The following is a 23170-nucleotide window of genomic DNA, read 5'->3' on the forward strand; positions in this document are numbered from 1 at the left end:
AAAAAAAGAAAAAAGAAAATAGACGATGCTTTTAGCAGTAAAAACATCGTCGATTGCCTTCAAAATTTAAAAAAAAAAAGAAAAAAGAAATTAACATGCCATGCTAAATTTAAAAGCAAGTAAGAAATATGAAGCAATATTGATAGTTGCATCTTATTTCTAATTAATATTTTCAGTATGTATAAGCAGCTGAACAATAACAAAGTTAAGTAAAATGCAAAAAAAAAAAAATATATATATATATATATATATATACACAATAGGCAATGCTTTTATGGCTAAAAGCATCATCTATTGTATTAAATTTTTTTTAAAAAAAATGCCATTATAATTTTAAAAGCAAGTAACCTGTCATTGAAACACAAACAAACTAAAGGAGCAGCTTAATAATTTTGCTTCATATTTGTAGTTAATATATTTAGCGTTTATATGTAGTTGAACAATGACAAAATTAATTAAATGCAAATAAATAAAAAAATAGAACATAATAGACGATGCTTAAAGCAGTAAAAGTGTCGCCTATTGTGTTGAAAAAAAAAAAACATTTTAACATTCCATGCTAATTTCAAATGATAGAAAGCTATCAATGACACATAAACAAATTAAAGGAACGACTTAATAATTTTGCATCACATATTTCTAATTAACATATTCACTGTTTATATGCAATTGTACAATAATAAAATTAATTAAAATGGCAAAAAAAAAAAATAGTACACAATAGGCAGCTCTTTTAGCAGTAAAAGCTTCGCGTATTGTGTTGAAAAAAAAAAAAACATTTTAACATGCCATGCTAATTTTAAAGACAGAAATTGTCATTGAAAGACTAAATAATTTTGCTTCATATTTGTAATTAATATATTTAGCGTTATATGCAACTGAACAATGACAAAATTAATTAAAATGAAAAAAAAAATAGAACACAATAGGCAACACTTTTAGCACTAAAAGAGTCGCCTATGGTGTTGAAAATAAAAAAAATTAAAAAAAAAACATTTTAACATGCCATGCTAATTTCAAAAGCCAGAAAACTATCATTGAAACACAAACAAGTTGAAGGAACAGCTTAATAATTTTGCGTCATATGTCTAATTAATATATTCTGTGTTTATGTGCAGATGTACAATGACAAAAATAATTAATATGCCAAAAAAAAAAAAAAACTTAGGCAACACTTTAGGCAGTAAAAACGTCGCCTATTTTGTTGAAAAAGAAAAGAAAAAAAATTTTAAAATGCCATGCTAATTTTAAAAGCAGGTAAGCTATTATTGAAACACAAACAATTTAAAGGAACAGCTTAATAATTTTGCTTCATATTTCTAATAATATATTAGTGTTTATGTGCAGCTGAACAATGATAAAATTAATTAAAGTGCAACAAAAAAAATAAAATAAAATAAAACACAATAGGCGGCGGTGTTTGCAGTAGAAGCGTCACCTGTTTTGATATTAAAAAAAAAAAAAGCATTTTAACATGCCATGCAAATTTTAAAATCAATTAACATATCATTGAAACACAAACGAATTTAAGGAACACTTTATAATTTTGCGTAGTTTTTGTCATGTTTTATTACTATTCATATAATTAAGAAAATATATATATGTAGATAAATTTGGGCAGTAAGTCGCTGGTGAATTAGAATTGTACAAGATACCTAAATTAGTTCTTGAAATATTTGTGTATACCTAGATTTCATATAACTGAGGAGAGCATTTTCAAAATTGTTTTCTGTTTCTTAAAACAAAGATTTTTATGTTGATTGAATTGCTACATGAAGATCTTGGTAGTATAGTTTAATATACTTATTAGCAATATGAAGTATAGTATGGCAAAGTAATTTTTTTAGTTATTTGAATCATAAAAGGCGAATCCTTTGTCAAAAAAAGCATCGCCTATTTCATTTATTATTATTTTTTTGCTATAAAATTTATGAATTTTTTATTTGTAGTATTTAACTGAATGAATTTTTGCAATATGAGCCGACTTGTTTGTTAAACTAAGGAGCTGCATTTTCTTCTTTTTTTTTTAAATATCAAAATAATATGCAATGCTTTTGCCATCAAAAGTGTCGACTTATTCTACTTTTTCTTTTATCAATTTAATTTTTGTCATTTTTATTAATATATATATATATATATCCATATATAGATAAATTGAGGTATAAGTGGTTGGTCAATTGGCATGCTACATAAGGTATCGAAATTAATTGTTGAGATATCTATGTATACCTAGATTGTGAAATTAAAACTTATAAGAGAGCATTGTGTAATTTATTAAGCGGACTGTTGCCGTCCATATTGTTATCTGTTACTTAGAACAAAAAATTTATATCGATTGAATGGTTGCGTGAAGATCTTGGTAATATAATTTAACATACTTATTTGCAATATGAAGTAAATATTGACAAATTTTGTTTTTAGTTATTTGAAGATTATTAGATAATGCTTTTAGAAATAAAAGCGTCACCTATTTTTCTTTTATTTTCATTTTTGGATCATAGTTGATTTTTTTTTTTTTTTTTTTGCAAATTAACTTAATGCATTTCTTGCAATAATAATAACCAACTTGATTTTTGAATTAAGGGGCTTCATTTATTTTTCTTGTAATACTAAAACTATAGGCAACACTTTTACCATAAAAAATGTCGCCTTATTCTTCTTTCTTTTTTTTTTTTCAATTTAATTTTTATCAAATACTTTTATTAATATGCATTTGATTAGGCCAATATATGTATATATATAGATAAATTAGAGAATAAATGGATGGTGAATTAGTATGCTACACAAGGTACATAAATTAGGTCTTGAGATATCCGTGGATACCTAGATTGTGAAAACCTAAGGTTAGTAGTGTATCCACTAAGCAAATTGCTGCTGTCCAAGTTGTTATCTCATTTTCCATAACAAAGACTTTTGTGTTGATTGAATGGCTGCCTTGATCCGTAAGATTGACAAGTTACTTAATTAAGTAATGGTATATGAGACGCTTTTATGTTAAAAACGTCCCCCCATGTCTTCTTTTTTCTATTTTAAATTTTTTTTTGGCCATGTTGACTTATTTTTATTGTTGTGTTTGCAATTTGAACTTAACGTTTTCATTTTTAACTTATTTGTCTTATAGATTTAAGAATTTCAAAATTTTTTGAAAAGATGACGCTTTTAATCAAAAGCGTCGGCTTTGATTAAGTTTTTAGCGATGCTTTCGTAACAAGCATTGGATTTTATTTATACTTTTAGCGATGATTTCTCTAAAAGTGTCGGTTAATATGTAAACCTTTAGCGATGCTTTTTTAAAAACATCTGCTATATTTAAACATTTATAGACGCTTTTTGAAAAGCTTCGCCAAAGTCTAAACAAAATAATATATTTAGCGACGCTTTCAAATAAGCACGGCTTTGGTTCCAATTTTTTTTTTTTAAATTTCAATATTTTAGGGGACACTTTTCCATCAAAAGCGTTGCCTATTTACCATTTTTTGAAAATTTTTAGCGTCTATTTCAATCTTTATGCGTGTATTTCAATCCTTTTTCTTTTTAAAAACTACATCAAGTACAATACCTAATAGATGTTAGCTTTGGGGGCAATCTAAGAGAGATTTGAAGACTGGGCTTTTTTGAGTTTCACCTTTCCTTTGCCATTGTTGCCATCTGGAAGTTGGGTTTTTCTTTGTCACCTTCGTGGTTAGCTATGTTTCTTCTTTCTTTGTTATTGTCAATTAGGTGAGTTTCTTCATTTTTTGTGGCCGTCGGTGACATGTGGTAGGTTTGGTTTTTTTTTTTTTTCCTTTTTCTTTTTTTTTTCCTCCATTTTAAACATAGGTGAGCTGGATTTCTTCTTTCCTTTGTTGCCGCAGGTTAGGTGGGTTTGGCTTACTGTTTGCTGTATTGCATGAGTAGGTGGAAAAATCATGGGTCGTGAGTTGTTCTTCAAATTTAACCGGTTGGTTTTCTTAACCTTTATTTGGTTGATATTTGTTTGTGATTTTGCTTGCCATTGATTGGTTAGGTTGATAGGGAAATGGATAAGTCATGGATAACAAAAGATAGAACATCAAACGAATTTGCTAAGGGTGTGAAGGAATTTTCAGAATTTAGAATGAAGAATGCAAATGATTGTAATGCCATATGTATCCGTGCATGAAATGTGGGAATATGAAAATCCATACTACTAAGGATGTTAAAGGTCATACATATTGGAATGGGTTTGATATTAATTATCGGCGATGGATTTGACATGGTGAGTCATGTGATGATGGTATTAGGCCATCTTCTCATTTGAAAATATGAATATAGCATTTGATGAAGATGATAATGTAGTGAGGAAGATGTGGATTTCAATTCCATAGAAATGACTCGTGTTGCCTTTGATAATTTTGATAATGATCTGACTGAATTTGCTAAGTTGTTGGAGGATGCGGAGAAACTTTTGTACCCAGGTTGTACCAAATTTACCAAGTTATCAGCTTTGGTTAAATTGTATAACTTAAAAGCAAGATATGAACATTCTGATAAGAGCTTTGAATGATAATGTGTTGCAAACATCCATGTACAATGTCAAGAAGTCTTTGAGTGCTTTGGGAATGGAGTAGGAGAAAATTCATGTATGTCCTAAAAGTTGTATTTTGTTTAGGAAGGAATATGTGAAGCTTGATGAATGTCTTACATGTGGATCTTTTAGATGGAAAATTGGTAAGAATGAAGTTGTTAGCAATATTCCAACTAAGGTTTTACGGTACTTTCCTACTATTCCACATTTTAAAAGAATGTTTTGTAGTGCTGAAACAACTAAGAATTTGACATGGCATGCCAATGGGAGAAAGGTTAAGAAAGAGGAAATGCAACACCCTGTAGACTCTCCATCTTGGAAGTTGGTTGATCATTTATGGCCCAACTTTGCAGCAGAAGATAGGAATTTGAGAGTTGGGTGCGTAGCAGATGGAGTTAACCCAAATAGTTTGTTGACTAGTAGGTATACTTGTTGGCCTGTGATGATAGCTATGTATAATCTTCCTCCTTGGTTGTGTATGAAGCAGAAATTTATGATGCTATGTCTTCTAATTTCTGGAACTTGTCCGGTCATGCAGTGAAGGGATATTATACTTGTCCAATTTACAGTGAAAACACCTTTGCTAGAAAGCTAAAACATGGGAAAAAAATGAGTTTTACCAACCATAGGAGATTTCTTCCTCCAAATCATCCCTACAAAAGGCAAAAGAAGGCTTCTAATGGATTTCAAGAGTTCGGAGTGCCTCCAATACTGTTGACCGGAGAAGAAATCTTAAGTAAGCTTAGTGCAATGAGTTTTTATAACTTAAAAAAAAGGAAAAGAACTGATGATTATGAAGAATGTTGGAAGAAGAAGTCCAATTTTTTTTTTTTTAATTGGACTATTGGAAATTTCTCCATGTGCGACATAATTTATGCGAATCCCGCTTGTTAAAGTCCTTTAAAGGAACCACTTGGTTAAGGAAGCAACATGAGAACTCGAAACAAACATACGAGACCAGTACCCTTAACTGTTCCAGTGAAGCACAAAATTTCATGGACAAAATTTTTGTAAGAGAATAGATTATAATATCCCATCCTAAAATACACTGGAATTTTCACTCGTTGATCGAGTTTGATCAAGTTGACCGGGGTTAATCAAGTAGGTCCCACATTTGACTTTTTATTTTAGGTGGAATTTTGCATTGATTGAGGCACTGTGGTGAAGTATGTTTCAACCCGTGTTCATAGATTGGTAGCATGCCAAAAACAGAGTTATGGTTCAAAAGTTATGGATGAAAGAAGTTGTGGACCGGACTGTCCGAACAATGTCGAGTTGACTTTTTATTTTTGTAGAATTTTGTTTTGACTTGTACACTATGGTAAAATACTCATCGATATGAGTTAACAAACTAGTGGCTAGTTTAATTTGGATTTTTGGTTGCAAATGGACCTATGAAGTTTGATCAATTTTTCCCGAGACTAGTTTTACAAGGTGTAATTTTGGCTTGTGTGAAAAATTTGTGCACAATGCCCACCGACACTATGCCATATGTCAATCATTTGGATAGACCTATGAAGTTTGATTAATTTTTTCCGAGACTAGTTTTACAGGGCGTATTTTCGGCTTGTGTGAAAAATTTGTGCACAATGCCCATCGACACTATGCCATATGTCAATCATTTGGCCAATCCTATAAGTGCATAGTGGCACCATCGGAGGCTTTTCATTCGTGGATTGATAGGGGGAGAAAGGAGAGAGAAATAGGAGATAAAGAGAGAGAGAGAGAGGAGAGAGAAAGAGGAAAGAGAGAGAGAAACTGACCATCATCGTTCATCATGCTCTATTCAATTGCAGTGTGCACATGCTAGCCCATGTTTTAGCCAGCCTCGCAACCAGTCAAACGGCCAAATCCTATGGTAAGCACATCGGTGATGCACCAAGATCAACCTGATTTTTGGTGGTGGTGCTGTTTGCTTCGTCAGTCGATTTCTCTCAATTTGGCCACCCATTGTTCTCACCACCCATACCTTTGAGAAGCCACTCATTGACTGTCCTTCCTATCAAATTTGATGACCGGTGGTTTCCGAACACATTGGAGTTGGAGAGGTTTTCCAATGACAATGGCGGCTCACCAGTTCCCATGGTTTCAATGAGTTTTTAACCAAGCCACCACCCCTTTCCACTTATTTTGACCTTCCTGAGTTTAAATTGGAGGTCCATTTTATCCAATTCTAACTAGATTGGGAGATCTGGTGGCAATTAGTTATCCAAGCTTCCCAATTAAATCCCAGCCATTGCCAGTTCAATCTCTGAGAGGTAAGACGCGATTTATGATCCTTACATTGTAAGCTTCATTTTGGTATACATTTTGCCTTTTTGGATAAAGTTTGTGTTAGCTCCTTTGGGTAAACTATGTATAAAACACCCAATTAGAATATTATTTTAATCGGTGTTGTATTCTGTTGATATTTTAGGCCTCGTGTGAATCATGGACCGACCCTGTGGAGGATACCAAATTATCCACTTATTTCAGGTAAGTGGTCCATTTTATAAATTTATTTTTGGGCAAATTTAATTATATTATTGTGTTGCTTAAATTTCTGTAAATTCGGTGATGTGTTTAAAATTAAAGAAAAATTGTTATTAAGTTATTTTATGCAATTTATGTGAGTTTATGTATATAATTGTTGCATAAATTTATTTTATGGATTTGAAGAATATAATTGTATTAAATTTATTGTGCATACAAATATATCTTTATGTATATATAAATATGTGTGAATTGTATTTATTTGGACAAAAATGAGTAATTATATGGGTTTAGAAAAATGTATTAAACTAGGTGATATTTTATTAAAAATTTGGTATGTATCATATTGCCGAATTTTATGGTTTTTAGATATGCTATACAGTATTGGTGTTCTATACTGTATTTATGATTAGTGTGCGGATATTTATTAGGGATGCTTTGAAAGCTATGGGCAAGAGGGTTGGCAGACATTTTGTGTAGTGAGCATCAACTTCCCCTTGGCCACATGATAGCAAGTTATTAGCATTGGTGCCTTAGGATGCCAAGGTGTTTGATTGCAGGTATCTTTCTTTAACCTTCCTCTTAGAGTTGTGCTTAGGACGCCGAGTACTACCTAACACCATCTGGTATATAGTATGCTGCATTAGGTCATTCCTAGTTTAAAGTTTAAAAATTAAAATGTTTTAAAATATATTTTGTTCTATTTTAATTATTTATTTAAAATTTTGTATTAAATTATCTAAATTGCTATTTTATAAATTATTTACTTGTTGGATTTAAATTTTCCACATTGTATTATTTATATTTCCAAATTTATTTTATTATGATTTTATTTTATATCAACTTGCTGCATAATATTTTAATTATATTATATTATATTTTATTTTGACTTAAATAAATAATTGTTTATAGAATTATTTTTTTAGGTTATTTAATTTTATTTTAATTATATTTTTATTTACTAATTTGATTTTTGGGAATATAAAAACTATGAGTTTTTTTGAAAATAATATTAAAAAGGAGAACTTTTCAAACGGAGCGAAATAAAAAGGATCTGAGAGAAAATTCTTAGTTTTTATTTATTTATTTATATATTCATTTATTTATTTCTTATTAATTGTCTTTATTTTATAATATTATATCATATTTTATTCCGTAGTTAGGTGCCACTTATTGGGATGATTAGCATCTCATTATTTATCTGTTTTTAATCTATTCCCCTGGGCCAGATGTCAGGACCCGTCCAGAATTCCTTCCCCGGAACCCTAGACAAGCCCTGATCCCAGGGAAATACCACCGAACATTCCAACGGAAAATCCGGCAGAACCTCCCCTAAGGATAGGACTAACCAAAAATTACCTGCACTGAAAACACACTTCTAAAAACATCCCCTTATTCCTCCCACAATACTACAAATTGATTCCACAAATTTCAGCACTTCAAATAACAACAGCAGTAACCCAGTGCATAAATGATAACTACACGTCCAATACAGTATACAGAGCATTATACAACAAATGTGGAATTTATACAATGACAGATAAGAAGCAATACAAAGTAGAGAGGAAAAAATGGAAGAAAAACTTCTTGAACCTTCGGCAACGAACTGAGATGTTGGGCTTGCCCCGGACAATCAACGTCTCCAACCTGGACCTAGGGGAACAGAATTTAAGAGTGTGAGATGCTAATCATCTCAGTGAGTGACCCTATCTACTGTACACCTTTAATATTAATAATATAAAAATAAAGGAATTTAATTAACCAATACCGAACAAATAAATAAATAAATAAATAAATATTTGAAGTAATAATTTCTCTCAAAACCCTCACTATTCACTCCGTTGGAAATGTTCCCCTTTTAAAACATTTTCACAAAACCCGATATTCGTACTTCCCAAAAACCAAGGGACCAAATAATTTAACAACAAAAAATAAATAAATAAATACCCCAAATATAAATAAACTGCAATAAATTATAATAAATAATTTTGTCCTCTTTGGGGTTTGAAACTTTATTCAAAAATTACACCTTACAATTACACCTGACACACCACACCATATACCGGTGATGCCCTCCGATACCCAGCGTCCCGAGCACCGACTGGCGGGGGGGTTAAAGAGAGAAACCTGCAACGGCACTTCGGCATCCCGACAGTACCGCTGCTGAAACCATCTCCCGGCCAAGGGAGGGGCGGCTGTGGCCAATATCAAACTTGCCTGCCCAGTCCAATGGCAACCACGGGAGAAATAATACCGCACGCTAAACCACATAATAACCGCGCGCTACCACGTGTCCATACACCAGAAGACCAATACTGTATGAGTGCGTCTAAAAATAAACATTATTAACCAACCGTACCGTTTTCCAAAATTACCGTGGGAAATATATTAAATTATCACACTTACCATCCCACATATTTTTATTTAATAAACCGGCACGAAACATTGATAACCAACAAACCACAATTTTCCCGAAGTACGAGATGCAACCATAAAAATACCGCGGGCATAATTTATAAAATTTAAACAAATATTTTCGTAAAATATTTAACCCAATTATGCCCGGAAAATCAAATTTAAAACCACGTACAAATACTACCGAAATACACTTTGCTTATGCATAATAAATTAAACCACGATAAAACCATAATTAAATCACACCACATGAGCATAATTTAAATACCAATTTAAACATAATTAATTCCCCAAAAATGCTATAAAATCCAGACACAATCAATTACTGAAAATACTTGCTCATGTGTAATAAATACCATTTAATCACAATAAAATAATAATCGGGAATTTCTAATGATCCCAAAATTTCATTCAGCACCAATGGGTATATATATATAAAATAATATTTTTTCCGATTGTATTTAAAATACACCACATGAGCACCATTTACAGATATCAATTTAACACCACATAAATATAATTAATTACCCCAAAAATATTTTTAAAGGTGGGTCACTCACCTGGAGCACGCAATTAATCCAAGATCCACCATGGGATCAATTCCACGACTCACCGATGCTCCTAGAACAAAATTCACAAACAGTCAAATAAATTAATATTTTATTCAGGTAAATAATACCCGGTACCCAGGGGGTCAAACACAAACTTTAACCAAAATGGTCGAATAATATACCGAATCGAAGCTCGTGGAACGAGGAGCGCATTACCGGTCTCCATTGACCCCAATTCCGCCGAAGGTGGTTGGAATTTGGCCGGAAAGCTTCGGAAATGGACTCAGAGGGGTCGAAAATGGTGGGATAGAGGTATGGGACGGGCTGGGTTGGTCTGAAACGGCGAGAATCGCCGGAAAAACATAACCGGCCGCCGCCGGCTTCACTGGCCCGATCTGGGCGCGTCCGGCGGCGACAGGCCGGGAAATTTGGGGGTCGAGATCGCGGCGAGGTGGGCTTCCCTAGTGGCCGGTGCGTGTGGCATTCCGGCTACTGAAATCCGATCTAAACGCCGGTCAACAAAGAGAGGGTGAGAGAGTCAAAGGAGAGAGAGAGAGAGACAAAATTTCTGCGGTTTTTTGATGACTCGGGGAAGAAGGGAAAAAAAAGAAAAAAAGAAAAAGAAGGGTGTTTTCCCACGTGGGGAAAAGAAAAGAAAAAGAAAAAGAAAAGAAAAAGGAAAAGAAAAAGAAAAAGGAAAAAGGAAAAATAAAAATAAAAATAATTAAATAAAAAAATAAAAAAATAAAAAAATTATTATAATAAAAATAATTTGATATTAAACATGGTTGACATGTGGCTTCTCAACATGGTGACACATGGTCACCTTCATCAAGTCAAACGTGGCACATCGTTATATGTTCAAAAATAATATTAAAATAATACGGTATTTGAAAAACTCTACAGGTCCATAACTTTCAAACCACATGTCCAAATCGGACGTGCCACTAGTCTACGGACTCGTATCAACGAGCACTTCACAACCATGCATGAGTCAAAGCTCAACCTTGCATGAACAAAAAGTCAACTCCGGCACCCCTTGGACAGTTTGGATCTCAACTTGTTTTGCTCATAACTTTCAAACCGTAGCTCCGTTTTCAACGTGCTACCAGTCTACGAACTCGTGCCAATGTGTACTTCGTAACGGTACCTCAGTCAACCTAGAATTCCAATCGGATCAAAAAGTCAACTTTTGACCCCTTCGGTCAACGGTCAACAGTCAACCTCGGTTAACGTGCAAAAATTCCGACATGGTTCGGGACGTGGTGTTACACCAGATGTTAATAGGTGTTAACTATCCGGGGTACAAGCTAGCCGTTTCTCATCGCTGTCGTGTTCATAGAGAAGTTTTCTTCCTTTCTTTTATTTTCTGTAATATTTCTTTTATAATTCCCCTTATATTTTTATAAATCCTATAATTGGTTTAAATTTTAGTATGCTCTAATTACTATTGTGTTGGATTATTGTTATTTATTTATTTTTTGTGCATGTTCCTTGTACTATTTGGTTCACTGAATTTTGATACAAGTCAAATCTTTAAGAAGATGCTGTTGGATTTTCTATAGGAAGGTCTGGTGGGGTTTCCCTAATCAGGGCTAGCCTAGGCTCCGATAGAGAACTTCATATGGGTCCTAACACAAGTCAACATCTTCTCACTGGATGGTAGTAAAACAAGTCCTTTTGTATTTGTACATGACTATATTTCATGGCCTTGTATTTTTGTTACGAAAATATGATAAGAACAATAGGAATAGAAAAGCGAGAATAAAAACATAACACACACAGATTTACATGGAAAACCCTTGAGGAATAAAAACCACGAGTAGAGAGCAGCAACACCTTTTTTATTAAAAAGACCAGTACAAGAGGTGAGCAAATAGAGTGACTACAAAACTCAAAATACTACCAAAAAAATCCCAAAAGCATAAACATATGGTAGGAATAAATATAAAACCGAACTTCATTCAATTATTCCAGATCAAAGTTTTTTTTAACCACTTCCAAACAAAGTAGAACACATAGCACCATAAGTTGTCACCTGTGATTCATTATTTTATAATTTTGTATTGTCATTCCTCATCATACTTCCACAAACACCAAAAACAAATCAAACCCAACAACTTCTAAGCTTACCAATCGATTCCATTATTGAAATTAGTTCAACATGGAGCACCAAGGCTCGCATTGCATCGTCCTCCTCGCATTCTAATTTTTCCACTCTGGCCCTACAACTCCATGCTCAAACTAGCTGAGCTTCTTGCCCTCCAAGGCCTCCATGTCACTTTCCTCAACACCCAATTCACCCACAATCATCTTCTCCTTCACACTGACATTCAAGCTCGATTCGGAATTAACTCAGGCTTCCTCTTCAAGACCATCTCCGATGACCTTCTGGACAACCACCCACATTTAGGTGACATAGTTATGGAGGTTACGTTGAAAAGGTGGTAATCTTGCCACCTTGTGCAAGCCAAAGTTCACTAAGGTTTGCACCATCTTTCTTTCTTTACAAGAAATATTTTGTTGAATGTCTTAAAATAATATTTATGTCTATGTTTTACGTTCCTTTTAATGTCTTTTGAATGCCTAAGTTTTGTTGTGTTTAGCTTAGGAATTGTCTCTTTGTTGGGTATTGATTTTGTTTTGTAACATGACTATGTTCTGGAAATTGTATTTCTAGCAATATAGATCCATTGTTAGGGCTAACATATTCTGGACTTTTAGAACCAGGTTATGATTTTTGGATATGTTGTAATGCACATGTAAAAGAAAATATAGCAAAAAGAATGACTCAAAAAGGACTTGGAAGCCCAAGATATGTAGGTTGCAAGTTGGCATAACTGCTGAGATTTCCAGCAGTTATGGCCCACGGGTTTGAGATGAATTGGAGGTCTTACCCAATTCTTTTGGACCTGGTCTTCTTTGGATTTCATCCAATATTTCAACATGCCACATGTCAAAATTCAAGCAATTTGGATGAAAAAATCCCAGCCTTCCATCAGGTCAAAGTAGCATTAGCCGATTTGGTGGAGACAGTCTTCTGAATTTCAAAATCTCACCAACATTTGCCATATTTGTACACTTACATGTGCTGCTGGTATTTGAACGTTTTGTATCAGATTATTGGATGGGAAATATGTATTTTTTAAATTTTAAAGACTTATTTTTTGGGTCTCACACACATTCACATGTGTGAGACAAATTTTGTACCAATATAATACAACAATGAAATGAAAAACAAAATGAATTTGTGTTGTTTGGTTTGTGTGGCCTACTCTAGCAACTTCTCTTCTTCTTCATCTTCTTCTTCTTCCTTCCAAACTAATACCCTAACAAACCTCAATACCACCATACCAAAAACAAACATAAAAATCACCTAAATACCAAACCGAAAACCGAATTAAAGGTTATGCACAAGACTAACACCTTGTGTACAATACTCTTGGCCAAGTGAATCCAAAAACCACACCAAACTCCAACAGGTTATACGCTCAATCAATTCCAAAAGCAAGTTAGTTTTCAGACACATGCTGGTTTAAGGTGAACTTGGTTCAGAAAGTAGCCTTTCGGTGACTTGCATTGCATGATTGTGGATGGAATCTTTGGTGGGTTTGCTATGGATGTTGCCAATGAGCTTCACATTCCAATTATCCATTTTTGTACCCTCGGAGCTTGTTGCATCTGAGTTAACTTGGAGGTATCAATTTCTTCTTGTTTACGTAAGGTTGATGTTCATGTTTTCTAGTGAACAATTAACTTGGGTTTTAACCCATGTTTAAACTAGAGGGATCAAAAAGAAAAAAGCCTCCTTCAAAGAAACCTAGCTTCAGCATATAAAATTGATGAAGTATTAGAAAGAGCCAACAGATCCAGGCACGGCGGTTGGAGGAGACCATGAGAGGGGCCTAGGCTTCTTTAATCTCACAAACACTATCACGTGCGTTTAGTTTAAAATACAAATATTGGCTTGCTTTGATAAAAATATTGGCTTATTCGGTAGGACATGCATAATGGGTATTCATATTAAGGTAAAATATACAAAATCCCCACATACATATACTATATTAAAGAGTTATAATTAACCTTTTTATACACAAAACTTTATAAATTACCCCTTTTCCAGGAAAAAAAAAAAGAATAATAAAAATAAAATAATATGCTTTAAAAGGAGAATGGATTTAGATTCTCTCCCAATTTAAGTTTCAACTAAGATTTTATGCATCTCATGACATATAGTCATTCTCAATTATATAGTTAATATTATTTCATTCTTATTTTTTCCATTTTTACCCACTTCCATGTATGGTTATTTTGTCTAACTAAGGTTACTATGCAATAATTTAAAACTAATTATTAAATCTAATAGTTCTTCTTAATCATTTTATTAATTTATAATTTCATAAATTGTATAGATTTTTCCATTTGATTTGTTTTTCCCCCAAATTTTCCCATTGGATTTGTTCTATCAATTATCAAATATTAAATTTTAAAAAATATTCTCTTTTTTCTATGAAAATGTTTATTATATTGTTTAAATTGCTTGTTTAATTTAGGAGCTGATTTTTTTAAAAAATAAAATAAAAGAAAGAATTGGAGGCGTTGGTTTTCTTGGCTTGTTGCCACACTGGTATTGGTGTGTGGTTTAAAGATTAATTTGCTATGTGCATATCACTTATTCACTTTGCATAGTGTTTTATTAATAAACGAAAAATGGGTCTTTTAAAATTCTGCATGTACTTCTTAAGCATTGTCTTTCTTACAGACTAATTCGTAAGTTATTATATATACACACATGCATATATATTATACATAAAGAATTTTTTTTTTCTTTGAATAAATGGCTAAATTTTATTAAGAACTACAAACAAATCACAACAAAAACTCTTTGACGACTATTAACAGTACATAAACCATAATGATCCAAAAAAAAAAAAGTAAAAAAAGAAAAACCACAGTACATAAGCAATTTACGGCGCGCAAATCTTTCTTCAACTTGGGACTTAACCATGGAGGACCGTCCTCCATCCCAGATTCAAAAGAATCTAGAATCAATAGATAGAGCATGATGAGCTAAAACATAAGCCATAAAATTAGAGTCTTTCGCAGCTAAGAGCAAACCCATTAGTAGAACCCATAAGCTGTCGATTTTCTGCAACAAAAAAGCAGTTCACTCCAGACCCTCTGAGCAAATTAACAGCAGCTCGACAATCCGATACCAATTCTCCCATAAACAATCCAATATGGGCACAAAACATTAATGCTTTTTTAATAGCCATAAGCTCAACAGTCATAGGATCATAGAATTAGTCTAATGGGGTGTTTGGTAAAAGGGAAAGTATTGAAGAAAACTGATTCTTAATAATCAATTTTTTGGGATTCAGTGTCAAAAAATCAATTTTTTTAGGATTCTTTTTATATTGTTTGGTTAATTATAGAAGAAGATAGGACTTATAAGTAATTAAATAAATTTATACGTTAAAATTAAAGGATAAAATTGTATTTAAAAAAATATTTAAAATCATTTTTTAAGGAAATTTTAGAATGACACCTCTTTAGGAGTATCCACTTTCCTCTCTCAGTTTCCCACATTGTGAGATTTATTTTCCGCTGGAATCCACAAATTTCTCCTTTTAAAAATTATCCAAATAAGAGAAAATTTTACTTTCCTAAGAAATTTTAAATTTCCACTAACTTTACCATTATTCAAACACCCCATAAAGAATTTCAACAGTTCCATTGCATTAAGGTTTTACTTGCTTCTAAATATCAATTAGGAGACAATCCATTCAAGGAATGTACAAAAATGTTTTGACCTCGTTTATTTTATATTTAGTTATTTTTATTGTTCAAGATATTTTTTTTTAGAGATTATTGCATTTTAGTATCACTCAACTTTTATGGTTTTATAATTTCGACCATCAATACACAGTTTGTTGAAAATTGTACACGTACGTTTAATATTTTACTAATGGGGTAATAATGAATAATGATCATCCGATATGAGCTGGATGCAGGGTATCAAAGTGTAATTTTTTAAAAATAAAACCATGTCAAAATGTAAATTGCTAAAATTTGAAGATATTAAAATGCATTTAAATACCTTCTAATTTTAAAAATTTTAGCACACTCTATTTTAAAATTTAGTGAATTTTAATATAGCCATGTGCCATGTGACTTGCAGGTGAGATGGTCATGAAGCCCCATTAATTAAATGTAAAACATAGTTCAATTTGCAACAAAATGTAAATATATAGCGTAAATCATAACTTTCAAAGTTGAGTGCAATTTAACAATTATCCCCATTTTTAATTTGTGTACTTCTTAGCAAAAGATTTGGGCAATATAAAATTGTAGCGAAAACATTTTTAAAATTAATTTATAATCCCATTTATACTATATTACAATTTATATTATTTTTTTATAATCATAATATCATATCATTTATCAATTTACCAAAAAATATTTCTATAGTATAACACAATGGATATTTTAAATACAATGGAAGCTATTAATATAAAATACACTAAAGGTTTTTTCTTTTTCTTTTTTTTTGGCTTAAAAAATTATTGTAGTCAGTTTTCAATTAAAAATTTGTCAATACTGCTTAATTTGCAATGCTTTTCTATTGAATATAGAGTTATTTGTTATTTACAAGGTTTAAGGAGGTTTGGCCTATTTTGCAATAATGCTAGAACATATATATATATATATATATAGTAGTAATTTTCTTACGAATTTTATCTAGATAACATCTATTATTTTAGGTTACGCAAATAAATGCTGCTTTCACATGTATATTTTTAGAAGAATACGCGTTATTTTGGAATGTCATAAACTTATTTTTTCAAATAAGAGAAAATTTATATAATATATATTGAATTCTATTGCATATAGCTAAAATGGACATTCTCTATCTTTTATTGTTTTTTAGTTACAATGAACTTATAGATTTTTGATTTATCATATGGCTGAAATAATACATAAGTTTTTAAAGAATTGCATACTTTAAAGAAGATTATACGAAATTTAAAAGTTAAGAAATGTATTGACTATAAAATTAAAATTTCAAATGAAATTAATTTGCTTGTTAATGTTGCACAAATTTTATGTAGTATCTATTGTTTTTCTTTCTTATAATTTTTAAAGGGTATAGATAATATTATATATTATAGAAATATTTTTTTTTTTACAAACTGAGAAAAAGATTTTAATTAACAATAATGCTACAAAAACAAAAATATTTACGATAATGACATATGCTAAATATTATTAGTTAACATATTCATATAACTTAAATAGCGATGAGTGAATCCTTAAATGAAATATAATCCAATTAAATATTACTACATAGTCTGCCACATTAGTTGGTTAATAAATTTGTTAAATATTTTGATAAATCTAAAATTATTATTTGATAAGTGTTTCTTTAACTGTATATTAACTATTTAAACTTATCTAGTAATATTTCTTTAATGAAATTGTGATAACCACTTATGATAATCCTAAATCTTTGGTTGGGTTGGATTGGACCTAATGCTAAAATCCCCTGCTTGTGGGAGAATAATACATCGATAGATTAATAAGGAATGTGCTAGGCACAGAACGGTTTCTAAGGTACAGAGACCTTCCAAGTTTCTGTCGAGCAAGCAACCTAGCATACCTAGATCTCCAAGTTTTTGTTCAACAAACCCTCCATAGCCCAAGAGCCCAAGCAATCATCCTTAACACTTTTGAAGACCTAGAAGGACCAATAATCTCACACATACAAACCTTGTGTCCCAATATCTACTCCATTGGACATCTTCACATGCACCTTAAACTAAGACTTGCCAACCACAAAGCCTCATCTTAATCTTTCAACAATCTCTTTGAAGTAGATGTTGGAAAAATTAATTGAATATATATATATATATATATATATATGTAATACATGTGGATAGAACAATATAATGTAAAATAAAATTAATAAATATTTAGATAATTTAGAACCTGTATTTCCTTTAATTGATCTGTTTTCGAGAAGTTTAATCGAGGCCTGTGTGATACCACAGTGTCCTTAAGAAGTTTTACGTCCACCAGTGTAAGAGTTTTGTTACGAACGTCTCCCAGGATATAACGGCTGCAAAATCTTGGACACAGCACCTCCAAAACCTTTCGTTCAAACTTTTGCGTACCTTCACTTTACCACAGTCACTGTTTTTCTCTCTGTGTTTTTTCACGTTAATTCTTTCTTCTCTGAAAAACCTTTTTCCCTCAAAACTGAAAGAACATTAGAAAGGAACATGTAAAAACCAACTTTCCACTTAAAAGTCCTTTTCCCTTCAAACTCTCAACTCCCTTATTTACAAAATATTATTTAAGTTATTTAAACATGATTTCTCAAAATTCAACCAACCAAAAGGGACCCAAAGCCCAAAATCATTCACACATGTGGACCTGGGCCCAAAACTATAACAATCCCCCCGCATGAATGATTTGACTTCTAAAAACAAAGCATAACTCTGGTGGTAAAGTTCCGCAGCTGGAACTTGCATAGGATAGCAAATAACAACATAGCCTGCACATGATTCCTTCCTGCTACACTTCAGTTCTCACTGTTGTGTTTATTTTGGCCCTGAACACCTCCCTAATTCTGCAAGAGTTTCTAAAGAATTGCATCCTTAACAATTCTCCTTTGAAGCGGCCACTCTTCTTTCTCATATAGGTGCCACTCTTCTTTCTCATATAGGTGATTCTTATTCCCAATGTAATCAGCATAACTATGCATAGATCACCACACACACTTATAGGAATCATTACAATCATACTTTATGCTTAACCTCTTTCTATCACTATTTCATCATAGGAATAGGCAGAGGATTAACCCCCACAATGATCCATACCAATCTTTACAATTGCATTGTCCCATTGAACTTAGATCTTAGGATCTCTAGTTAACTAGGTTGGGTTTCCATCGTATTGACTTTATTCAAGAGCTTCAATCCTATTTCCCTCAACGACTTCTCAACTAATTCTCTATTTAACCTTTTGGTTAGCGAATTTGCAATGCTATCTTTTGACTTTATATAGTCTATTAAGATAATCACAGTTGAGATTAATTGTCTAATGGAATTGTAACTACGACGAATGTGTCTAAACTTTCCATTATACATAATATTTTGTGCCCTGCCAATCACAGATTAACTATCAAAATATAAACTTATTGCTGGCATAGGTTTAGGCCACCTAGAAATGTCCTCCGAAAATTGGTGTAACCATTCTGCCTCTTTTCCACATTTATCCAATGCGATAAACTCAGATTCCATAGTGGATCGATCTATCACAATTTGTTTTGAGGACTTCCACGTTACAGCTATACCCGCTAATGTAAACATATAGCCACTAGTGGATTTTGAATACTTTATATTTGATATTCAATTTGCATCACTATATCATTCTAATACAGTAGGATATCTTGTATAATGCAGTCCGTATTCACGAGTATATCTTAAGTACCTTAGTACTCTAACGATCTCTTTCCAATGATCTTCATTTGGATTACTTGTGTATCTACTCAATCTACTTATTACGTAGGCTAAGTTTGATCTGGTACAACTCATCAAGTACATCAGACTTCCAATCATCCTAGTGTATTTCACTTGAGATACACTTTCTCCTTTATTTTTGGATAAGTGTAAACTCTTGTCTATAGGTGTTCTGGTTATATTAGTAACATCATTACTAAGCTTAGCCAGTATTTTATCTACATAATGCATTTGACTAAAAATGATTCCATTCGAAGTCCTCGTAATTTTCATACCTAAAACCACATCTACAAGCCCCATATCTTTCATGTCAAATTTGAAATTTAACATGGCTTTTATAGTTCGAACCAAATTGTCGTCACTACCTCCTATGAGTATGTCATCTGCATACAAATATAGAATGACATATCCATTTTCTATATCTTTTACATAGATACATTTATCATTTTCATTTATTTTAAACCCATCTTTTAGCATGGCATTATCAAATTTTTTATGCCACTGCTTTAGAGCTTGCTTAAGTCCATATAAGGACTTTACCAATCTACAGACTTTCTTTTCTTGTCCTTAAATGGAGAAACCCTCAAGTTGCTCCATGTAGATTTGTTCATCTAGATCTCCATTAAAAAAGGCTGTTTTCACATCCATTTGATGAACTGCAAGATCCCACAATGCAGCGATCGCCAGTACCATCCTATGGAATTTATCCTCATTACAGGAGAATAAATGTCAAAATAATCAAGGCCTTTTTTTTACTTGTAACCCTTAATTACTAGCCTCGCCATGTATTTATTTGTTGAGCCATCTACTTTCATCTTCATTTTAAAAATCCATTTGTAACCCAAAGGTTTACAACCTGGAGGAAGATCTACAAACTCCCAAGTGTGATTCTATAGGATGGAATAAATCTCACTTTTTACGACTTCTTTCCATAAATTCGCTTCAGGAGAATTTATAGCCTCTTGGAAGCTTTGATGTTCACTTTCTAGCATATAAGTAAGAAAATCTGGATCGTAGCATTTTTTGGTTCTTACTCTTTTGCTACGTCTAATCTCAACCTCAGTCTCATCTTCATTCTCTTGTTCTCGATCACTATCAATATCATCATCACTGATAGTATTGTAAGTTCATTTTCGAAAAATGATGTATTTTTCGATTCTATTATTGTGTTCTTATGTATGTTAGCAATTTCTGGCTTATACACAAGAAACCGATATGCACTACTATTCTGTGCATATCTTATGAAGATGCAATCAACAGTTTTAGGACCTATCTTCACCTTTTTAGGTGTAAGTACCACTACTTTGGCTAAATATCCCCATACTCGTAAATATTTGTAAGAAGATTGTCTTCCCTTCCACAACTCATAGGGTGTCTTTACCTAATCTTTTCGGGGCACCTTATTTAAAAGGTCAGTCACCAACAAAATGGCTTCCCCCCACAAGTTCTGAGGTACTTCAGAACTTATCAGCATTGCATTCATCATTTCTTTCAAAGTTCTATTTTTCCATTCAACCACACCATTTGATTATGGTGAATATGGTGGAGTAACGTCATGTATTATGCCATGTTGAGCATAAAACTCCTTAAATGGAGTCACATACTCCCTACCACGATCACTTCTGATCACTTTAACCTTCCTATTGAGTTGATTTTCAACTTCCGTTTTATAGAGAATAAATTTATCTATGGCCTCATCCTTGCCCTTTAGCAGCTATCATTAATAAAGGTGATAAAATACTTGTTATCACCTCTAGTCGGTGCGAATTTTAAATCACATATATCACTATGTATTAAATCCAAAGGATCATTATTTCCATCAATTGTTTGATATGATGACTTCGTTGATTTTGCTTCCACACAAGTTTCACATTTATGGTTAGAATCAATTTCAAATGTGGGAATATGATTTAAGTTAATTAATCTCCGCAGAGAATTAAAATTAACATATCCTAGTCTACCATGCCACAAAATGGAAGACTCAAGTAAGTAAACAGAAGAACTACAGACTTTATTCATTCCTTTTGGCTTTATAATCATTACATTGAGTTTAAATAAGCCATTAACCACATAGCCATTTTCTACAAACATCCCAATCTTGGACAAAATAACCTTATATGAGTCAAAGAATAAGCGAAAACCATGTTTGCTTAGCAACGATCTAAATACCAGATTCTTGCGAATGTCTGGAATATACAGTACATTATTCAGAGTCAGCTCTTTTTCCGATGTCATCTTTAGGATTACTTTGCCCTCACCTTGGATTTATGAGGTAGCGGAGTTACCCATGAACAACTTCTCGCCATTCTTCTTTGGTTCGAAGGAAGTGAACATGCTCCTATTTGAACACAAGTGGCGGGTCACACCAGTATCTACCCACCACTCTCTAGGATTAGATCCCACTAAGTTCACCTCAGATATCACACCATTAAGGTCAATATCATCAACATCTCGAGTGATGTCCTCCATCACCTGTGCCTTTTTTCTCTTTCTCTTTGGCAATCTATATTCTGTGTGACCCATCTTGTCACAGTTAAAGCACCTGCCTTGAAACTTAGCCTTTTTGGAGATTCCTCCTTTAGGCCCAAATTTGGAAGCTTTTCCAAATTTTTACATTTTTATATATGTATATATATGTGGAGATTTGATTTATTTATTATGCTAATTGGTTGTTGTATGTATAATGCATATATATGTGTATATGTTAACATATATATATATTCAATTATTATTATTTTTTTCCAACAGTAGACAGAGGCTACATGGCATGGCTCGATGCTCATCCTCCAAAATCAGTAATTCACATCAGTTTTGGTGGCATTACGATCATGACAATAAATCAGCTTATTGAGTTTTTGTATGGTTTGGTGAATAGCAACACAAGGTTTTTATGGGCTGCTCGATTGGATTTGGTTGCCAGAAATGGCAAAGAACCCCAAATCCCACCCGAACTCTTAGAAGATCAAAGGAAAGAAGGTTCATAGTAGGTTTGGCACCTCCTCTTCCTTGCCCACCTGGCTATGGGTAGGCTTTTGACACACAGTGGATGGAATTAAACTCTAGAGTATAGTTGCTAGGATGCTTATGCTATGCTGGCCTTACTTTGCTGATCAACAGGTGAACAGTAAATTTGTGAGTAAGGTATGGAAGATTGGCATGTACATGAAAGACGCTTGTGATTGAAAAGTTGTGGAGAAAATGTTGAATGATTTGATGGTGGAAAGAAAGGAGGAGTTTGCCAAAGCAACAGATGAGATGAGTAGATTGGCAAGACAAAGTGTGAATGAAGGTGGATCATCCTACTGTAATTTGGATTGCCTAGTTAAGTATATAAGATTGATAGACAGTGGTAGACTGGGTAGTTATTAGTGATCGATAAGTTTGGCAATTTGCAAAGCATATACCATTTCTGTGGTTATTGTACCACTTAATTTTAATTTCAATAATATTGGTGATTTTGATTGTATTAATAATAGAATTGTAAAATTGCAAAACCAAAGTTCAAAATTTAACAAGATTATGACTAGCTAATAGGACCATCCAACATTTATTAGCACAACACAACTATCTATCTAAACCAAAAGAGAAAAAGCTATAACAGTAAACGAAAGATTTATGAAGTTATTGGCATGCTAGAGTTATGAAATATATGTAGCCAAACT

This window comes from Ziziphus jujuba, chromosome 3 (genome assembly GCF_031755915.1).
Source record: "Ziziphus jujuba cultivar Dongzao chromosome 3, ASM3175591v1".
In the NCBI taxonomy this organism is placed as follows: domain Eukaryota; kingdom Viridiplantae; phylum Streptophyta; class Magnoliopsida; order Rosales; family Rhamnaceae; genus Ziziphus; species Ziziphus jujuba.